General features: G+C 44.0%; 1 protein-coding gene across 4 annotated transcripts in view; it reads right to left on the bottom strand.

Annotated features, from left to right (window-relative positions):
• Positions 1-4,293, bottom strand: part of RGS7 (regulator of G-protein signaling 7) — a 600,793-nt gene that overhangs the window by 48,413 nt on the left and 548,087 nt on the right. The window lies entirely within an intron of this gene.

Below are 4,293 nucleotides of genomic sequence, written 5' to 3'. Positions count from 1 at the left end.
GGCACGACCCCAGGCACTGGTGAGAATGTGCAGAAGCCACTCCTGATCTATTATCACACAGCTTAAAGCAAGCCGCATCATCATAGATCAGGTGCAACAAATGTGTTCACGTGCCCATAGACATGTGACCCCTGAATCAAAGAGCATAAAGCCTGGGTAGTTATCAAGTCTGTACAAGGATAGAGAATGTTCATAAATCAAATCCAGGAGGAATGCTGTAAAATCTAATCCAGGTTAATTTAGTTTTTATCTGGGAATAGTTTTATGCAGCAGAGTCCAAAGGCCCTGGTCAAAATCATCATGCTAGATATTTATATAAACCAGTGTTTCTCAACCTGTTTAACTTACTTTACAAAGTACAGTATTTTTATACTGAAGGTTTTGATTTTCTCCAGTTGGGATAGGATGATTTACAAAAGCCAGTGTTCATGAAAATATTTCATTTTAAAATACAGCTCAATGCAGCCACCCTTTTAAAAGTAAATGAAACCTTCCCTTGCAACACAGAGGACTGTTGTGCCAGGGTTTTAACTGAAGCAAAACTCTCTTGATTTTGTTTTGTGGAGAAAGTAAAGATGGTAGCAAATACAGTGCATTCTCACTGACCAAAACTTGGTTATCCAAACAGCAACAGGTTTTTTTCTACCTTGTAATTGCTGATATTGTGGAACAAACTTTTCCCTTTTTAAGCTCCATTTAACAGACTACTGCATCTGTATTCTTAAGTCTGATGCAATAGTGTAACTTGTAACTGTTGGTATTGCATACTGTTCTTTTTAAGCTTTAATACAAGGTTTCATCTCCATTCTAAGTTTTATGCAATAACTTGTAAATGAAAATAAACAAAAGGACAATTATTACATAATCTTGGAAATGTGAAAGACTGAACTGTTGAGGTTTGGTTTTATTTTTAATGTATTTATACAGTTTTTGCTTGCCTGAACAAATTCAGTTATCTGAATGGCTTATCATAAGGTGCCAGATAATCTAGGTAAAAATGCTTTTAATATTATTTCAGTTTTAAAACTCTAATGTATTTGAAAACTCTGAAAATTAACCATGACAATAAGACATCTTCTGACCAACTGAATGTGGATGTGGGGTCAGCTCCATTCTCTTTTATAAGAGCTGATGCATTTTCTCCTCACTGTAATGAACCCATGGTGACTCCCAGATTCCAGGTCAAGTTGGTAAAAATGAGTTAAAAAATTGTGCCTGTAAACTATTTGCATATGATTTGGACACACTGGGCATGTCCAGATGTTCATGAACATTTGGTTCCCCTGGGAAAAGTAACGGTGATGCACCTTGCACTGCTGCTTCTTGTCCCCAGGAAACGCCTGTGCCACATGCACTTTGGCATGAGGCAAGTTATGCTGGTGGGGTAGGGGAGGATGGGGCGAGCACTGGGATGGCCCCTGAAGCCTTGCCTGGGAGCCTCCTGTGGCTGCAGCCATGGTGATTCTGCCATGCAGAGCCTGCCTGGAAGCGGAGCATGGCTCTGGGTGGGCCAGCTCCACTTTTCAGCAGTGTGCGCTGGCCGAGCGTATGTTGTTCCAAGTTTTTTTTCCATGGTTTTCTTGACCCCTGGATATCCAGGGATAAAAAAAACCCATGGGAAAAAAAAACCCAGCACAGTGTACACTCAAGCAGCATGCCCGTGAAGCATGGAAAACACTGGACTGTGCAGTATGTGGCTCTGTAAATGTATCTGCAGCGCCACATGTCACGCGACCATGCTCATCTGGATGCACCACTGAGTTATCAGCATGGAACCCCAGGATGTTATTTTTACAGGATCACTACGGAGAATAAAGTTACAAGACTGGTATGAAACCCTGAAAGCTGTTAAATTCAAGGCTGAGCAAGAAGCTATCAGAAGCAATTGCAGAGCCAAGGTTCCCCTGTTAAACAAGAGTGCTGAATAAAGACCATAATGAGCTCAATTCAAGACAGGGAAGATTAGGTCTTCTCTCCTTTCCCTGAGAAGCATTCACTGCCAGAACTGAATCAGATGAGTAGAGTTCTGTGAAAACCACACCTTGCAAAAAGACTACATAAACAGTGAAAAACTAGGAAGATTCTGGAGATGTTAAGACTCTTTTCCTTTAAGGATTCCAGTGCAACTAGCTTTACTTTTAACTACATCAGAGCTATACAGTCTCTAAGCATCCAGTTTATGCCTTTGTTTTATAACTACTGACACTTTAATCTCTAAAGGTTCAATAGTCAGGCAGTCACATGCAGACTATCACAAAAGAACATACATTATAGTTCACTTGAAAAAAAATTGTTTTTTCACATTTTTGTAATCTAAAACAAAAGGCATTGTGACTAGAAATGAGCTTTTCTTTCCTTCTTTTGGCAAATAGGCTACTGGACAAGCAGTGCATTTTTTTATTACTGTGAAATAATTTATGAATTTGGGAAGATTCCAGGTAGAAAAAAAAATTGGGGCTTAATTCAGAAAACTGCCACAGGGGAAAGCAGTGGTAGTATTCCCTTCAATTCAACAGCCTACTAGTTCAAAAACTCACTCAAGCCTGGGTCTCCCTCGTCTTAAGCCCCTCTTTTGCCTGATGGTTCAAACCTACGTCTCCCACTTCTGGTAGAGTGGCCAAATTCCCTAGTTACACAATGTTCTGAGCTGGGTATTCTCAATCTCTTCACTTGCTACTGTAGCACTTCATATAAAAATAGTTAATTGTTCAGTGGGGCAGGGACTGAAAATCAGGTCCCCCCCTTCTTCTGCTCAATGAATGTCCTAACCACCATACTATGTATTTATTCCATCTCAATGCCTATTTATGCATTCTGCATCAAAATGGAACAATTCCAACTGGTGGACTTAAGAGAGACCCACCTCAGAACACTTCAATGGAGAGGCAGAAGCCCCCATTTCAAATACCAACTCACAATTAGTCCTAGACTGGATTTGGACTTGGTTTCTTACCTTCCAGTAGAATGCACCCACCAATTAATTGTCCCCCACCAGCCTGTGCGTCTCACTACCACCCTCATGTGGGGGGCCCTGGCCTGGTCAGTATGCACAGCTTCCAGGTGGGGCCACTGCTGCCACAGGACCTGCTCAGCTTCCCCAGGAGGTAGGGAAGTGGCAGTGGTGGGTGTGCAGGGGAACTGCAGCTGGGTTGGAGCACAGAGCATGGGGCTGGTAGGAGTGCAGAGCCTGGGATCCATGCTCAGTGGAGTGACTGGAGTGCGGAGTACAGGTGGGCAGGATGTGGATGTGAGTGTGTAGGGTATGAAGGAGGATGACGTGGGTGTGAGGACCCCCCCATTCCCTCATGGTGCACAGCCCCCACCCCCATAGCAGCAGGTGGCGGGCCCACAGGGTGCTCATGGCCCACACAAGTGCTGCCATCTGGTGGGGCACAGCTCCATCCAGTTCCTGGAGCTGCATGGGGTGGCAGGGAGTGGAGTCAGGCCAGTCCACCTTTATTGCACAGGGCTCCCTGTGGCTCACATGCACCTCCTGGCACTTATGCTCCACTGGGGGGAAGCCCTGTATAATGGAGCCCAGCTGTCTTCCCTGCTTCCTACTGCCACATGCAGATGCCAAGACTCTCTTGGGAAGCAGGGGGCAGGGTTCCCGTCAACTTCTTGCAGAGTCCCAGGAGCTGCAGGTGGCATCAGGGGCAGGAAAGGCATCTGGCTCCATCACGTGGGGCTTGCCCCCAGTGACATGCAAGGGTTGGGACCTGCATGTGTGCCATGGGGAGTCCCACGTGATATAGGCAGGCTGGCCTGGCTCCATCCCATGCTGCCACATGTAGCTTCCAGAACTGGAGTATTTGGGTTGTGGTCCTTGCCTCTGTGAATGACTAGTTCATGATGCAAAGTAGAACAGCATCAGCAAGAGACAGAGCGTGCGTGTGAACACATGTGACTACAACATACTTCCTTTTGCCCCAGAATAGGACATTATCTTGGGAGATGTAAGTCCAAATCCCTTCAGGCAGAAGAACTGAACTTGGTGACCCATATCTTGGATATATACATAGCCAGTTACATCAGGGGTGAATGATACCACTACTGCTACCATCACTTCTACTACTACATTTATAAGTTTAGCAATTTGCTACCATTTTTTTTTTTACAAGTGCCCAAAAATTAAGCATTTTACACGGGGTGAAAATGAACATTTCATTTAACACAAAACATTTTTAAAACATTGTCAAGATATATGTGTTTTGGTTCAAATCAAACATTCCCCCCTTTCCTCTTCCCCCTCCATTCCTGCTTCATTTGCCAAAAAAAAAAAAAAAAAAAAAA

This window comes from Gavialis gangeticus, unplaced genomic scaffold, assembly GCF_001723915.1.
Source record: "Gavialis gangeticus isolate Ggan-Ray unplaced genomic scaffold, GavGan_comp1, whole genome shotgun sequence".
Lineage (NCBI taxonomy): Eukaryota > Metazoa > Chordata > Crocodylia > Gavialidae > Gavialis > Gavialis gangeticus.
Note: the sequence above shows the minus strand (reverse complement) of the source record. Positions and strands in the feature narration are given on the sequence as shown.